Below are 18,560 nucleotides of genomic sequence, written 5' to 3'. Positions count from 1 at the left end.
AACCCTGCCTGATTTTATGAACCATATACTGAGACAGAATATCCAGTCCTTAATCAGGCAAAACTCTCAATCAAGTAAAATCAATTCTTTTTTCAATGCAGTCTGTAAATATGTCCTTAATTCAAACCAGTCCAATAATATTAAAGGACGCAGAGCTTAAAGTAGCTATGAGAGGCAGCCTTTGGGAATTTCAGCCCCAAAGAAGTAGAATAAGCTACCTGTGCTACCTTTGAAACATGGGTGTTCCATACTTATTTGATCTATAAAAGCTACATACTACCTTTGATCCTTGCGCAGAAAGAACACCCATTGACATCAATGGGACTGTGGGGACGATAGTGATATTAACACCACAGAAAATCCACCTGTCTTGTTTAATATATATATGGGGCCAGATAAATGAATAGATTTTAAAGGCCAGAAAAGACCGTTATGATAATCTAGTCTGACCTCCTGCATAACAGGCCAGAGAATAAAATGTGCAGAGCTTAGGGTGACCAGATAGCAAGTGTCAAAAATTGTGACAGATGGTGTGGGGGGGGGGCGTGTAATAGGATCCTATGTAAGAAAAAGCCCCAAATATCGGGACTGTCCATATAAAACTGGGATGTCTGGTCAGGCTCACACAGGGGGTGGGTGAGGGAACAAGAAACCACTCTGCTATTTGTCCCTCCTGAACAAAGCCTGGCACAATAACAGTGCTTGCACCTGGAGAAAGAATGCTCTTTCCTACCATCCCAGCATGCGAATTAACCCACAGGAGACTGGGATTGTGGGTGAGGCAGGGCTAGGCTCTTCCACTGGCTCATAGTCCCAGTTAATAATAGTTACACATGGGGAACCCACGTTATGTCATGGAACGGGACGGTGCAGAATCCAGACTTCCACGGTGTGGTCCAGAGCAGGAGAAGACACAGGCCTCGTTTCCATTCCTACCTCAGCCCAACAAGCATCAATCCCTTGAGGTCATAACCTTAAGTGGAGCCATCTCACAGGGAAGTTCCCCCTGCTCCAGCAGCCTCAGGAGAAGCAGAAGTTCACTTGAAGCAGAATTGTGTTGTGCAATGAAGATTGAAAGCTGACATTCTGCTTCTCCATACATGGAGTTTCACTCAGTCTGAGTGGGTTTCAGTTTACAGGATCTCTCACTCTTTGGGCTTGCAGCATTGTCTTGTAAGTGTGAACTGCATTAAGTGCCAGTTTATCTTTAATTAAACAAACAAATAAAATAAAGGTAAAATCTTGTTTATGGTTTTTCAATTCTTCTTTCTTCTTGTCAGAAATTGTTTTAAGAGGTCAAATAGTAATTGCTGTAATCTCCTATGAAGCTGTATGAGTGTTCCAGGTAAATATGCACAGGAAACTCATTTAAGCAACCTTACTGATAATTAACCTATTTTCCCTGCTAACACAGCAAGGAGTTGTTTATGCAATTTAGAACATTTATCTTATTTACACAATAGACCATTACTCTTCATTGTGTAAATATATATCTGGTCACATAGTACCATTAGTCTTCTATATACTATACATTTTATACTCCTATATTTTTAAATTCTATACATTCACCAGATGCAATTGACTAGATCTACAACAAATAATGTTTACTATGACTATTACTTCAATCCCCATGAATGGTATATAAACCATTCAGTATGACACAATTAAATAGACCACAGTTAGGTCAGCTGAGGATATAGTATTTACGCACCAGTGACTTATTCAAAACATAACTTTATGTTTTCCAGTGCCAACAGCTTTGCCGTACTAAGCTTACTTTATATGAGGATCTGAAAAACAATGTCATCATGAACTATAAAAACTTTTTCCTGGGAGGATGGGGATACCCCACAGCCACTTTCTGTATCAGGTGCTGGGACTGTGGGTGAAGTGGATGTTATAATTCATGCAGGATGGTTTGTAGAATTTAACAAAACACAAACACCTCACCACTTTGACCAGCTCTGCTAAGAAACCAAAGTTTTATTACACTGTGTGTAAACTGTCAATTCCAGCTTTCAAGTGGCTGACATCATTAATTGTGAAGAAACTGGCCACTACAATACTATCAAAAACAAACACAGGGGAAAAGCTGAGCTGGTCATGAGAGTGATGTAATTTTATGACTTGATAGCTCAGACCTTGCCAGGAAGCCTAGGGTTTTCAATGTTTCAATACAGAGAGGAATTTATTGCTAGCCCCAGTGGCTTCTGAGATACCAGATCAATGTGGGTTATTCCCACACAGGAGGACTAAAAACTCCCTGAATATTTACTTTCAGAGTTTCCAACTAATCATTTCCATGTGGGCAGGTTAGAGAGGGAGGGTATTTCCCTTCTGAGGATGACAGGGGCTTCTCTCCACTGAGCATGCAGATCTCCTAGGACTGGACTCTGCATGGGTTCTGTGCCTATATGCCATATTCAAGCTCCTGCTGGCCTCCATGAGTGCACCAGTGCTATCCCACCTTCCAGCACTGCCAGACTCACGCTCAGAAGTTAGGAGAAGGCAGTTAACTCAGTAGCAGAGGAATCACCTTAACTTAATACTGCAATGGTAAGTGCTAACATAGATTGAATGGGAGACAGTGTTGTAGCCACTGGACCGCCCTCCATGGAGAACAATCCCCAGTGAGCATTCATGGATTGCCTTCTGCTCGGTCACTGTGGGGGTGGGGAGGAACATGCCAGGGAGCCAGCACCCTTTCCTTCTGTGACTCTTACCTTGTCTGCTCAGATCCGCTGTTCTGGGGATTTCTTCACTCCCTATTGGGCTTTGGAGTACAGAAGATTGTCTGACCTTTCATAAACCAGCTCTTGATCTTACAGGTCTTGCTCACTCCGGTTGCATTAGAATTGGAAAGGGACAGTTTTATTTATATGCGTTGAAACTGGCAGTGTGTATTAAGATCTAATGAGTGTATTCAATGTGCTTGTGTGTGTGCAGGTCTGGGTGTGCATGCTGGTGAGTGTCTTTGTGGGAAGAAAGGAATAAAAGATTATTTTCATGAACTCCTGCTTTACAAAAGGAGGAGATGTAACAACCTCGGCTTGCATAACTCTGAAAAGTAATGGGTTTGTCCTGTTGTTTCAAGGTTTAATAAGTGCTTCTCGAACAACAATAATGATAGACCGCTGATAAAACAATGCCCATGTACAAAATGAACATGAAACAGTTCCCTTCTTCCCCCTATACGTTCTGTTTTTCATACCTTTGAGTTTCCTTTCAAGTTCCTTTCCTTATACTTATTCTTAAGCAGGGGTTCTCAAACTGAGGGTCGTGACCCTTCAGGGGGTCACAAGGTTATTACATGGGGGGGGGTCGCAAGCTGTCAGCCTCCACCCCCAAGCCACGCTTTGCCTCCAGCATTTATAATAGTGTTAAATACAAAAAAAAGTGTTTTTAATTTATAAGGACGGGGGTCTCACTCATAGGTTTGCTGTGTGAAAAGGGTCACCAATACAAAAGTTTGAGAAACACTGCTCTTAAGGATGTGTGAATCATTGTCATTTACACATTGCGCCTTTTCTTTTCCTTGGGACTATTTACCTTATTCATATTATTTACAAAGTAGAACCAAACCTTTGCAAGGTGCTTCACAGACTTGTAAAAGAGGTGGCGTTCAGCCCCTCTCCAGCCCTTTTATACATATCTTGTGGCAAATAGGGACCAGGAAGCCACTAGATTCTTCCTGCTGGGTATTACTTCATTATAGTGAGGAACTTGTGTAACCAGTTCCTATGATATACCCCTTGCAACCTTCAGGGTAGCTGGTATGCCAGGGATGGGAGGTGGCATGCCCAGAATGCACTGCACTCCAGCAATTCCTTTTGGGCAGATCAAGTCTTGCAACAACAGCCAGCCAGCCAGAGCTGCTCTGAACTATGCTGGCGGCTGGATTAGGATTTCCTCCTTGTCCTAAACCCAGCAGTTACCGGGCACAGCTGAGGGTTAAGCCTGAGGTCCCCATACTCTTATGTTCTGTGTTTAGAACCAATAGCACAGGTGATAATGCACAAACAGAAAGTTTAAAGGGAGGGGAAGACACAGATAAAAGAAGAAAATGTGATTTCTTGGACATGTGCATGTGCTTGACCTGACTCTTCATTCTGTTGCACTTGGGCCATCACCTACACCCCAGCAAGATGAGAGCAACATAGATATACAAGCTGATCCGGCAGCATTTTACATTTACTTTGCACAGGTATCAATGATGACACAAGGTGGAGAAGAGGAGAACTGGGTGCCCTCTCCCTCTATTGTTTACTTTGTCGCATATATCTGCATGGTGTTTAGACAGGTAACCCTGTTCTATTATGTTGGTTATTTGAAATGAGCTGGGTACGGGATTAGGAGTGGAGAAAGGGACAATAGAAAGGAGGAGAATAGAGGAGAAGGGGTGAGGAGAGAGAAGAAGGTGGTATAATGAGACCCCAGGGGCAGAATATGATCATTTGGAGCAATGAGTAAATCAAAGGACAAAGTTAAAACTAATAATAAGGCAGAGAGTTAATTCAATGATAGAGATGACACAAATGCCAGGCTCAGTTACCCAAGCAGCAGCAATGGAGTAGTTGAGCCATTGGCAGCAAGGATGCAAAAGCTCGTAAGGATAATTAAATGGCAGCAACAAGCAGGCAATGAAAAGACTGGATGACAAACTGATAAAGTTCAAGCCATGGCAGCATCAATGCTGTGTGTGAAGATGGCTGAGGCCAAAATGCCAGCTGTGGCAGAGAGGGCAGGAGGCAATGAAGATCCTTCCAGCTGGTGCAGTTGAAACTGGGGGCTCTTATAGCCGGGGTGGCTCTAGCTATTTCGCCGCCCCAAGCACAGCAGCACGCCGCGGGGGACGCTCTGCCGGTCGCCGGTCCCGCGGCTCCGGTGGACCTCCTGCAGGCGTGCCTGCGGATGCTCCACCGGCGCCGCAGCACCAGCGGACCCTCCGCAGGCACGCCTGCGGGAGGTCCACCGGAGCCGCCTGCCGCCCTCCCGGCGACCGGCAGAGCACCCCCTACGGCATGCCGCCCCAAGCACGCACTTGGCGTGCTGGGGCCTGGAGCCGCCCCTGCTTATAGCCTTCCCTGGCAGTACTCACAGGTCTGGTCCCATCCCCATGGAGTGACTTTGTTCCTGATGGGAGGGTAGATGAGTGATCAGTGAATCTAATTCACTCACCCAGTCATGCAGAGCTGGAAAGCAGTAGCTCCTTACTCTGATATGCAATACATAGTATAACACAGTGCTACCTTCTTATTGGCTTTGTAAACCCTGCAGCAAGTTGGGCTGAAATTCTGTGGTGAGATCCCTTCATAGCTGAAGAAGAATGGCACCAAATTCTACAGCAGGCAACATAGGCTTGATGGGAAAAGACTAACACATAGTACTTAGCTAGCATGTCCCATCCCCAAAGTCCTGTACAAGCATTAACTAAGGAGTCCTCACAACACCCCAGTGAATCACCATGCCTCCAAAAGACATTGCAAGATAAAAATTGCACATAAAATATGAACAAGGCTGTCAATGCATATTCATTCCCCACCCTCCACTGAGGTGGGAGAAGAAGCAGAGGGTAGGTGGTGGAAGAATCGCTTTGCTCTCCACCTTCTCCCGCATTAGGTATAAACAATGGAGGGGGCTGTCCAAGATGCTATATCTAAGGGGACACATGGCTAATTCTTCCAATTAGAAAACTGTTTGAACCAATGTTAGGCTATTTAAGGGTACCCAATTTGTACCCAACTGTGAGATACCCTCTGCCTCCTGCACAGCCCAGAGCCATGAAATCTTCTGCACTGGCTCCTGCAGCACCTCCTCTGAAGCTGTATTTCAGCCAGTGCAAAGGATCTCGGGGTATGGTTTGGAAGCACTAAACCTTTTCATTACCTAAATCATCAACGTATACTGAGGCAACCTGGTCTTCCTATGGTGAAGGTTAGGTGGGATGGACATAGTCCAAGTACTGCTTTCCATTTCTAGGGATTTTCCAAGTTTCCTTCTTGCAGGAAAACCTGGCACCTGACAGACCCCCCTGTGTCCATATGCTCAGTACTCTTCCTGCTACAGAAGATATACATTTTGTCTGTGGAATAAATGAAGCAAAAGATTCATTTGGGTAGCAGAATACAGTACTGACCACTAAGGTTCAGAAATGATCTCTTAACTACATCCCATCCTAGGCCAGTAAAGATCTGTACATTTACCTTTTCTTGATACATTGCATGTATAAAACTGAAGTGAAGATGGTCACACCTGGTAGTTGGACTAGTGGCAGGGTCAGAGCCAGAATCAGGCATAAAAAGCAGGATTGGAACAAAGTAAAAGTAGGGGCTGGAATTAGGCTGCTGCCAAAGCAGAGCTGCAGCAGGATTAAGGACAAGAGTGGAGTTGGCTAAAGAGTCCATCACCACTGTCAAGCAGCAGAGAGTTCCAGGCCACAAAGCAACTGCTATCTTCTGAGGTTTACATACCTGCTTTCAGAGTCACCAGACCAGCTCCTGGTTTGTGGATTGACTAGACTCTAGTTCAGGGATGACTCATCACCTCCGAGCACAGAGGGAAGAATGGCAGTGTCGATAGCAGGTGATGCATTCTGCTCGTTTGGATGTAAAATGAAAACCAGTGGCAGCTGGGGAGTGTGGGTGGATGAAGTGCTAGTTGACAGGGAACTGGTGGCCAACAAAATTTGGGAAAGGAAAGAACAAAGAGAGAGAGAAAGAAACTAATGTGTGATGTTTTACTAAATTGCATTCTAGGGATGAGTAAAACCTTGAAAGACTTACGGAGTTCAGTCTCCTTTGTTTATTGAAGAGAAGGTGAAAGATCACTTGATCACAATATATAAGTAGCTACACGGGGGAAAGATGCTAGAAGGCTCTTTATTCTAGCAAATAAAAAAAGACATGACAGGTTATAATGTCTGGAATTTGAAGCTAAACAAATGTAAAATGGAAATAAGGCACATATTTTTTAACACTGAGGACAATTAACCATTGGAACAGCTTACCGAAGGAGCAGATGTCTTTCTAAAAGATATTCTGTAGCAAAACCACATTTTATTGAGTTTAGTGCAAGTATTGCTGGTTGAAATTTTATCACCTGGGTTATGCCGAAGAGCAAATTAGATTATAATAATAGTCCCTTTCCGGCAATAAAATCTAGGAATCTTGTTTGGATAAAATAAGAACCAATACAAACATTTGCCCATAAGTCAAAATAGACTGAAACCAAAGCTTTTGCAAAGTATGGAAAAAGTTCAGTTAAGTTGATAAACATTATTTCACTTTTGTGATCATCTCTGCTCTCCTTGATGCCAGGTAGAAGTGCCCCAAATACCACGAGAAAGCTCAACCCCATATAACAGGAGAAAAAATAAATAGCAATTGAATGTGAAAGAAAACTTGTCCTAGTCAGATTTCTAGCTGAATATTTCAGCCCCAAGGAGTTAGTAACCTTCTAGCTGGAGAAACATGAGAATATTGTGGTGTTCCTCTGAACCTAAACAATGATGTTCTCCTGCCTTTTAAAACACTTTGAGATCTACTGATGTAAAATGCTATATAAGAACCAGGTACTGTTATTATCAATTAAAGTGAAATTCCAAGATTTTTGAAGTCAGCCTTAATGACTTGTGACAAACTTGCTTAAAGCTATGTTAAAATAAAACATTCAAGACTATATCCTCTGTATGTGTAAATCCATGTAGCTCTACTAATTCCAATTTACACCATCTAAGGTTCTGGGCCACAATTTAGAATATTTTGCTCCCCTTTTGGGTGTCATATCTGATTATCTCAACCTGCTTTCCAAAAAGTCTCAGAATACCCCTAGGAAATGAGTGAACATTGTTATTCCCATTTTACAGATGATGACCCCAAAGATTAAGGGCCTGCTCTCAGAGAAGTAAATGGCAAAACCCACATTGACGTCAGTGGGAGCAGCATGTACAGATCTACTATTGGTGTTACAGTAGCCTTCAAAGGCTCCATTGTGCTAGATGCTGTTCAAACACATGTTCAAAAACCCACTGTCTCACAACATTTGCCATCTGAATTAAATCAAGACACAGCAAGTGCTGTAACAGACACTTGGGGGGTTGGGGGTCAGAGGGAGGAAGGACAAATGTAACATTGCTATGAACACTTTTTCCCAGCTATGGGGCAATTAGCAGATTTCAAGATGACATATTTATAATTAACTATAATAAACCAGAATTACGAATGCTAAAAATAAACCAAATTCAGAAATTATATCAGCAGTCCTTAACCCTTACTGGCCACCTCTCCAACCATTGTCAATTGACAATATATCATAGACATCACAGTAGAAGTGGGTTTTGAGGAAGGATTTGGAAGAGGTTTTGACTTCACCGATTACTTCAGAGAGGGTGCTCCATGCCTAAAGGGAAGATTGGGGGAAAAAATGTGCAGGTGTTTGTTTGATCTGGGATGGCATGATTCTGATTTATGTTGCTTAACAAAACTTCCTCCCTTCTTTTGGCAGATTATGTTAGCAGATTGGTCATGTAGATAAACATCAGTGCTCTTTGTATAAATAATATATTTTAATAAATTTGTAAAATTAAAATATAAAAAAGCATCACCAACATTTCTGGTTTGGAACAGCTAGAAGGTTAAAAACAGTGTTAATAACAGGCCAGAAAAATTAAAGGCAGAGAGAGCAGAAAGAAGTTAACAATCAGTAGTGGATGATGGAGGAGCAGTAAATAATGAGGAAGAATGCAGACAAATGCAGAGAGACATATAGCACATTCAAATGCTAACAGATGACAGACAGTTCAGTGCAGACAAAAGAAATATAATTATGACTTTGATGAGCCTTCACGGCACAAGACTACTTTTTGTTCACAATAAAACATGAGGAGTAAAGAAATAGATTTTTAAAAAATGTGGGGAGGCAAGTCATTGTGTATCGTTTAATGAATGATGAGAAAAAGAAAGAAGAAAGACAAATCAATGCATCTATTGAGTCTTAATAGCCCAATTGTGTGTGTTCGTGAGTGTGCGCACATGCTTCACAAAAATATGAGCATTTAAAAAAATAGTTCAAAACAAAAGAGAACTCCTCCATGTGCCATTAAATACAATGTGGCTTGCTGGCTACTCAACTAGAATAAGATCATCAATTTCTTTGACTTCTGTTTCTTCATCCTTAGCTTTTTCTTTATTATTTTATTTTTTAATCAAGAACGGCAGCTTGTACAATTAGTCAGGTTCTTTACAGGTGCGTGCACAGTGCTTTTAAACTTCAGATACTGGCCATTGTCAGGATGCTGTTCTAGGTGTACTAGAGGCATGATCCTCTAGTACAAAAGCTACATTCTCTGCTGGTATAAATGGGCACAGCTCCATTGACTTCAATAGCGTTTCACCTACTTATGCCAGTAGAGAATTTTTCCCCATTTATCTGCACTCGCATATGTATAACTCCATATGGATGGTCATTACTCCATATGGATGGTCATTACTAAGTTGACAGGGACATTCCCCCTAGATTCATGATTAGGATTTTGGAACAACTAAAGAAGGAACTTTCTCAGAGAATCCATCCCAGTATCTGCTGTGACAGGATTTTGAGGCCCCAATTCAGTAATCATCTACCCTAATCAAGAATAAATAAAGTCAAGTCAGTGGAGTTCCATTAATGTAAAAGCTGTGTAAGGAAGAGCAAAAACCAGACCATGAGAGTTTAGGCAGTGCTGTGTGAAAACTCATATAATGAAGGCATGATTTAAGCAGTCTATGGTTCCTGTATCTCATTTTTTTATCCTCTGTGCCTTGAACTAAGAAGTTCCCCTGTTACTTGAAACATGACAGCATCTTCAAGTAATTATCATTATACTGAACTGTCTAATGATGAAATATTTGTAGATATAATTGATTTATAATGAGAAGATTTTCATCTTGGGGCATCTGGATTACAATGTCAAGGTGGCCATGTTCATTGTGGGTGAAGGGATAGAAAGTCCTAAAGATAGTAGTGAAGCAGAGTGCATGGATTTGCACACTGTCTGGCTACTGAAAAATAATTGAGAATCAGGGACAGATTATATACCATGGTGATGGATATCTGGGAAATACCTGGGATAGAGATAACAGCAGAACTGCCAAGTCCAAGCATTTACAACTCACGTCTCCATAAATCATGAGACTGGATTTAAAATAATGAGATATTAAGAATAATATTGTCTGAGTTCTTTTTACTTGCCATCTGGGTTTTGAGCCTCTAGAGTTCACATTTTCAAGCTTTTCTGAGCAACAGAAACTTACTTCTTTAAAAAAAAATGAGAGCTGGGATTCTCATATAATCAGCTGACTCCAGAAACTAGGGATTTTACATAAACATTAAATATCATGAAATTCATGATAAAATTGTGAGAATTGGCACCACTGCCTCTTAGAACTCTGAGTGTAAAGTATAGTAATAAAATAAATGAAACCTTTCCCTCCCTCTCTCCTTCCCTCACATCATTTTGCCTCACGCAAAGTCCTCAAACTATTAAATACTCAAGCTGCTCAGTTTTTTCCAGCAAGGATTTCATTGCCTCCTCCTGAACCTAAAAAAAAAAAAAGAGTTATAAGCTAAGTTATAAGTATTCTTTCTGCCTGAGACAAAGAAAGGAAGAACATTTTATGATTCAAATGAGAAGCTCAACTTATCCTGAGGATATTCTCATGACTATTCCTAATAACTACTCTGCTTGTGACACGGTGTCTATGTAGTGTTTGACTAAATGAGCCCACAATAACTCACTCCTAGTAACACTTATAGCCACCGAAGAAGCAGCACTAACTGAAGACAAAGCAAAAACTTACTGTGATTTGAGGAAGATGCCTTTTGAGTTAAAGCCAAGAAATCAGATTGAAATAAGTACTGTGTTTCATGGAGGAAAAATAATGGTGTGTGATCCATGCAAACACTACATGTAGAACTGGTTGCTTTAAATATAATGATCCTCTTTCTATCCCATATTGCACCAAGGTATATAATGTACAGCTGGAACAGGCTGTTCTCCAGAGACTTGTGGGTTTGAGAACTGCAGAGGCTGAGAGAAGAAGAAACAAGAGAGACAAAATTATAATTTGATAATGCTTTCCCTAAGCTTAATTAAGCTCACTCTAAGCTTGCAGTCCTGGTAAGCTTTTGTAAATGAGTTTGCTCACTAGACAGATTCTCTCAGTATCCCAAAGGCCAAATAAAATACAGCATCTTTCCCAGTCCCTTCTAAAGAATGGGAATGGCATTATGAGAAATGTGATTCATATCAATGACAAAATATTCTTCATAATATCAACACAAGTAGCCTCATACCTTTCAGCAGTGTATTTCCACTTCCATATAGTACTCACACCTCATTAAACTACATCCCTTCCATCTTTCAGCCATAGGAGAATATTTTCCTGAATGGGTGATGAATGTTTCACTGGTTCAGCAGAACTAGTCAGAGTTCTAACCGCCTTCATTCTATCAACAGTTCCCCTAAGTCTAAAATGCAAAATCTTCCTGGCTATAAAGAGACCATTAAAGTGGCATAAACTCTCTTTTACCAGATCTTGAAAACAAGCTTGGGATTGAGAGAAATGAAACCAGTGCATCAACCAGGTCCTTTGTTTTAACCCAGATTGAAAAGATGTTGACTACTCTGGCTACCTTTCTATCTCTCACTGTCTACAAATCTGTAACATGGGTGCTTTGTACCGCTGAAGAGCTAAACAAATTGTTTCACAAGACATTTTCATTACCTCAGAATCCTCTCAAAGATCTGAAAATTTAGTGTCAATTTATCAGGATGCCAAACAGATACCATCTGCTTGGTAATTCTGCTGGCTTTTTAGCTTTTCTTTCAGGTGATCAGTCTGCAGCAGAATGACATGCTTTTCTGCCCCCCAGTAATAGACATTGGAACAGGGACCTTCTGGAGAAGCAGCATAATGTGATTCTTGTTTATTTATCTCTGTGCTCTGCTCTGTAGTGGCATCAAACACCTCCTGAGTGATGCAAGTTTCAGTGCTGTAGATAGTGTTACAGCACTGTGAGCTGTGATCCCAGCACTGGTAGCTTTTCCCCTTGTGGAGGTGGTTTTATTACAGCGTGGGGAGAGCTCTCTCCCCATGCTGGACCCACGACTACACAGCCACATTAAAGCGCTGCCATCGGCTGTGTAGATATACCCTCAGAAGGGAAAGATTCTTGGTCTGTGCTCTCTGATGGTCAAGTTATTTTCTTTATGTTTTCTTAAGGAAAGTGATATTGTATCTGATATTCTTTTTCACTCATCTGTTTTGCAGTAACATTTTTCTTCCAAAAAACCCCAAACATAAATATAAAATGTCCACCATCGCCACAAAATGTCATCTGTGTTCTGTCATAAATAGAGAGTGTTCCAGAAAAGACTCCTTCTGAATGGATTTCAACATGAAAGCTATATTCCCCCCCCCTTCAGACACTGCTATATAAGATTAACTATCTCTGGCACTGAATACTGGTTTGCCACCAGCTAGTGGAAAGATCTCAATATTTCAGAAATTTCTCAAAAGCTACGGGAAAATCCTGCTTGTCTTATCTCAGTAGGTGCATGGAAATCAATAGGATTATTCACATGAGTAATGGTAACAGGACAGGACTCTATGACTCCTGCAGCCTATGTTCTGCCCTCAAAATGGAGTCTCTTTCTGACATTCTCAAGACAAATACGTTTCTTCCTGTCTCAAGCTCCCAGCTCATATAGAGGAATCTCCCCATCAGCTTCCCAGGGAGACGATGGGGATTAATTCTTTAGTGTACATATAAGGCCATTTCATTTTGCTTACAGTGATGTAAATCATACATTACTCCACTGATGTCAATGGAGTGTAAAATGGGTGTAATAAGAGTTTTCATTAGAATCCCTAGAGTTTGGTCAAGAGTCATTTCCCTTCAGACTATCCATTACTCCTAAGGTGTTCTGATGCTAAGGGATTGTTTTGTTTCTTCGTTATTTCAATGTGATTCAGTATGGTACTCCTCTGGAATTATCAGCTGGAGTTTTCAGAGGAGCATATGGGAGTTAGGTGCTCAATTTCCACTGAATGTCAATGGGATTTGGGTGCTTAGCTCCACTGACAATCCCAACCATTACCTTCATTGTACTATCTGAGTCTTCAGAAAGTGATACCTGAGTCACACTGGTTCAAAATATTTCAAAAGTATAATGAACATTCAAAATACCCCAGACCACTAAGAGTTCAGTGTGCCATGTGATTTTCCCCAACCTCATGGAGGAATCAGAATCATTATTCCTCAAATCTAGCAGTACAGTTTTTATCAATGCTTGTATCACAGTTACATCTGACTCATAAGCAGAGATATATGTACTTTCAAAAGGGGATTGAACTTCTCTCTTTTGATTTGTTTATTGAGCTGTAAGCATAGTGGATCCTGTTAAATCATTTGGAATGTTCCTTTCATAACAATGGTCCCCTTGAAAATACTAAAGGTAATTGAGACCTGCTGAAAACAGACTGAATGACACAGAAGAGAAGGGAAGATTTCTGCCTCTTGAATCTATGAATATGCAAGTAAAAATGAATATGACTTTTTAATCAGTAGAAAAATTAGAATCAATAGGTTTTTGAGATTATTTGGGAAGTAGGGCAGATGGCCTTGTTGATCAAAAGCTGGTGTTGTTTCTACATCTGTATTGATTGTCTGTCTTCTAGCCCTTCTCCCCTTAAAGTAAAAGAGGAGAGATGAAGGCACAAGAAACAACATAATGAATTTGGTGGAGTGACTTTTATTGTAGTTCACTTTTTCAGTTCTGTCACGGCCAGCAGAGAGTCTCTCTGATAGGCGTGTGCTGGATGGCTTTGAGAATGGATAAAGATTCCATCATAGAGCCGGAGATGGACAACTTTCCTACTCAGTTCAATGGCTGGTTTTAATAGATAAAAGAGTTTCTATGCTTTTATTGAGAACCTGTTTCAGGAACAACCCTCAAGGGCCATTTTTCACCATGGAGAAAGGGCTTTCCTTACAGTTGCAGCATTCACCATGCTAGGTAGTGAAGTAACAAATACGCTCTCTTTCTCTCTCATCTCAGGTAGGGGCCATATCTTGTCCTTAATCAGTCTTCCATTTTCCACTTGAGATTTTGGGCACACAAATAACTGCAGGAGCAATTCATATGCCTGTTGATTCTTAGCCAGCTTCTTGTCCTCACAAGCCAGTTATTTAGATAATGAAGTGACCTGAATTTCAGGTGCAAATTATTAGCCAAAACGGAACCTGTGATCATTTGAATACACTATTTGTTGCACAAAAGTGGACACCAGTGATTGAAATTTCTCTATGGTGTTGACTTCACTATAAGCCCTTTTAACCACTATTAGCTAACATGAAGCTGACCATAATTTGTCCTGAGCGACACTGGGCACAAATCCTGCCAGCTAATAGTGGGTAAAGGGCCTCTCCTCAAACAAAGAATCCTAGGGTAACTGCAAGTGTCATCTAGTCTAACAACCTGCCAAGATTCAGGATTTGTTGTGTCTAAACCATCCAAGACAAATGGCTATCCAGCCTCCTTTCGAACAATAACATTTTGTATTGTAGTCTAGCTTTATCTGTCTAATTTCTAATGTATCTCTCTTCACATACTATATAGATACATCTTGTCAGGCTTCAACAGTCTTTGACAAGGTGTCTCTAAGATATCCACAATAACTACCAATAAATAAATACAATTAAATACATAAATAAAAGCAAATATTTTCAGGAGACTTTAATCTTAGAATAACTTTGCCCAGCTTATTTCCTGGTTTTATTGGAAGAACAAGACTAACAAAGAAGCTGCAAACAGAAAACTTTGAAACACGTTGGTCATGCTTAGACACAAGAGGAAATCCACAGAACTCCCCAGATGCCTGTGTCTCTTGGAAAGAGATGGAGAGGAATGGCCTGAAGGTAATTCTCAGAAACAGGTTGTCATGATTTTGTGAAAAGCTTATTGCAGAAACCACCTAGAGGAAAGAAAGGAGGATCTCTGCTAGGGCAAGCCTGTGAAGTAAAGTGCAGCACCCTAAGGCACTGTGCACCCTATTACTTGGTGATACTGAAGTGACCCTTCCTAGTCAATATATAGCAGATAGCTATGAATTGTGAAGGGAATTAAGAAAAGAAAGAAAAGCCTCCAAAATAGATAAATTTTATATTTGGAAATTGCAGGACCTTATCCTGCAGGTCAGTAATAGTTTGTTATTTACAGGCACAATACCAGATCCTGTCCTTGGCAGGGCCGGCTCCAGGCACCAGCATTCGGGGCGGCAATCTGCAAGGGGCGGCAGTCCCTGTTGTTTTGCCCCCAAGCAGTGCACCGAATTGCCGCCGCGGACAGCAGGAGCAGTCCGTGTGCCCTTAGGGCAGCAGGCGCATTTCCGCAGTGGCGGCAATTCGGCAGCAGCTTCTATGTTTAGCTGTCCATGGCGGCAATTTGGTGCGCTGCTTGGGGCGGCAAAAACTGTAGAGCCAGCCCTGGTCCTTGGTTACATAAAACTTTTACATTACATTAGCTCACTCTAAAATTAAGAGCTCAGAGAAAACCTGGTAATCCAATGTTGCCTTCCAAGTTTATATAACTCTAACCAAACTGTTTTAATGGAGGATAGGTCCATCAATGGCTATTAGCCAACATGGTCAGGGATGCAACCCCATGCTCTGAGTGTCCCCTAAGTCTCGACTGCTAGATATGGGACTGGACAACAGGGAATGGATCATTCGATAATTGCTCTATTCTGTTCATTCCTTCTGAAGCATGTGGCACTGGCCACTGTTGCAAGAAAGATACTGGGCTAGATGGACCATTGATCTGACCCAGTATGGCCATTGTTATGTCCTTAATTGTTTTATTAATTTGCAGACAAACAGTTTTACACCTTCATTCTGTTCCAGAATTCAAAATACAAATCAGTAATGATTAAAAAACATGGTGGCCTGTGACTGCACAGACTTTTCTTCTTGTAGGTATCTGGGGAAATTACAGAATTCTTTCTTTCTTTCTTTCTTTCTTTCTTTCTTTCTTTCTTTCTCACCTTCTAAACACCCTTTCCCTTCCAAACCACAGTGATAAAAACCAAAAATGTTCCTCAGTAAAAAGTACATATTTTATTTGCCTGAAATTGGTGAACAATTGACTACAGTCCTAATTTCCCCTTCTGTCTCCTGTGATTTCAGGCTCTAAAGCCAATCGAAGTAAATGATAGCTCAGTTGTTTGAGCATGAGCCTCCTTAAACCCAGGATTGTGAGCTCAATCCTTGAATGGGCCACTTAGGGATCTGGGGCAAAAATCACATACTTGGTCCTACTAGTGAAGGCAGGGGGGTGGACTCAATGATCTTTAAGGGTCCCTTCCAGCTCTATGAGATAGGTATATCTCCATATATTATAAGGGGGAGAGGTAGCTCAGTGGTTTGAGCATTGGACTGATAAAAGCCAGGGTTGTGAGCTCAATCCTTTAGGGGGTCATTTAGGGAACTAGGGTAAAAATCAGTGTGGGGATTGGTCCTGCTTTGAGCAGGGGGGTGGACTAGATGAGGTCCTTTCCAACCCTGATATTCTATTAATAGATTTCTGATCAGGTTCTGTGACAGAATGGGGTAAGCCTAAGGTTGACTCACACTCTGCAAGCTTCCACTGGGCAGGAGTCAAATTGGGGAGATACTCAATTAAGGGTGGGGTACTTAACTAGTTAACAAGGGGATTCAGTATATCCAGTGGGCACTGTTAAAAGGTAGACAGGAAGGGAAGCTGGAAGGAAGGGTAAAGAAGCCCAGCAATCTCAGAGTGGTGAGACCTTTCCTCCCACCCTTTCACCCTGTGCTTGGGAAAAGCCTTGTGGGCCTGGGACATGAAGTTGCACGCAATATTGTAAATGAAGTATACTGTGGTGAACTTGTGAAGAATGTTTGCAAAGAAAAATCCAGGGTGAGGGAAGGCATTCTGTGACAGACTCTTATTTATTTGAATCAAGAGAAATATCTCTAGCTCCCTTTACCTTTTCTTCCACTTATAATGTACAAATATGACTCTAATGCCATCTCTTCAAAATAAGCACTTTTGTTGTTTTTTTTTTGTTATAGTGTTTCATTCTCTCTTAAAAGTAATTGCATCAGTGTGCCTTTGGTATGGATCACTGGCACATGACTCTAGGCTAGCCCCACTTATAATCACAGATAATTTAAGAAGTATATACTTCTGTGTTCTCCTTTCAGCTGATTGCCTTTACAACCGTATAAAGCAGTTTGTTTTAAAAAAAAAGCTTCATCAATTTTAGAAAAAAGACACTGTTTAAGGTCTAAGCAATCAGACTATAACCAAGATTAATAATTCAAAGGAGGGAAATAAATAAATAAATCAGCCTAAAATAGGTGGGGGAAGGTTTTAAACGCTGGTAGGTTAGCACTCCTCAGCTATCCCACACTGTGTTCTTGAATGTTGATGTTTCGTGTGTTCCTCCAAGGAGCCTAACCCTGTGCTATGCTGCCACCTTGGCAAAGCAAAGAGACTTACAAGCAATTCCACAACAGCATAGTGCTTGTCTTGCTGTTTAATGCTTCTCTGGGCATTGATGTGTAATTTTTCCAGTTTAGAAAGCTTCCTGTTTGTACATAAGAGGGATGATAGAAATGATAATCATGTTTGTGAGACTTGACTCATTCTGGCATAATCACGGTACTTATGCCATCGGGGTATTTTTAATAACTGTATCCGGAATATTTCATGCGTTTTATAAGGTCTTTCAAGGAGGCTTGTTTGATTTTGTGTTTAAATCAAAGAAATTAAAGAGATAGGGAGATATACTTGATCTATCCCTTGGCAAGTACGGCATGATTCTCTTCTGTGTTTTGTCCAGTCTAGTTTTAAAGGCTTAATGAAAAGAAAAAGCAGATTAGATGTATTGACCTATCAGTTTGGAGCTCTAGAAAAGACTTTCTTACAGAATCTTTACTACTTTTAGTTGATGGGTTTCCTTCAATTGACGTTAGCCCTTTAGAGGGGGACACGATCAGATATTGGAAAGTTGTTTTTTTTTTAAATGCACATTAAAAATCGGTGGAGCGTTGATAATGCCTCTGCCTGTCGGTTTCTTTCTCGCTCTTTTTCTTCAGTGTTTAAAACTTTACAAAGCAGCGGAAGTGTCCCGGAGCAGAATCGAGCCTGGTGGGATCTAGTTTTGAAAGATTCTCCTCCCCCCCGCTCTCCCCTTTTGTGACTGATCGCTCCCATTTCAAAATGCCCTTTTCTCCCCTCGAAGGAAACGTGTTCCCACATGTTCAAGTTGAATGGTGGTGGTAAAGCTTTCCTTTGAACACTGGCGAAGTGCCTACGTGAGCGAGACTCTCGCTTTTTTCTTGTGGGTACTTTTACTTGTCCCTGTTGAAGCTACTATAAATAGTCATCCAAAAGGTGAAACCAGCGTTTTGAATGGAGTCGGATTTCTAAATTTCGGCTCCATCACACTCCTCGATGGTTAAAGTGCCAGAGGTGGGACAGAGGGAGAAATAACAAA

Source organism: Mauremys reevesii, linkage group 4 (genome assembly GCF_016161935.1).
Source record: "Mauremys reevesii isolate NIE-2019 linkage group 4, ASM1616193v1, whole genome shotgun sequence".
Classification (NCBI taxonomy): domain Eukaryota; kingdom Metazoa; phylum Chordata; order Testudines; family Geoemydidae; genus Mauremys; species Mauremys reevesii.
Note: the sequence above shows the minus strand (reverse complement) of the source record.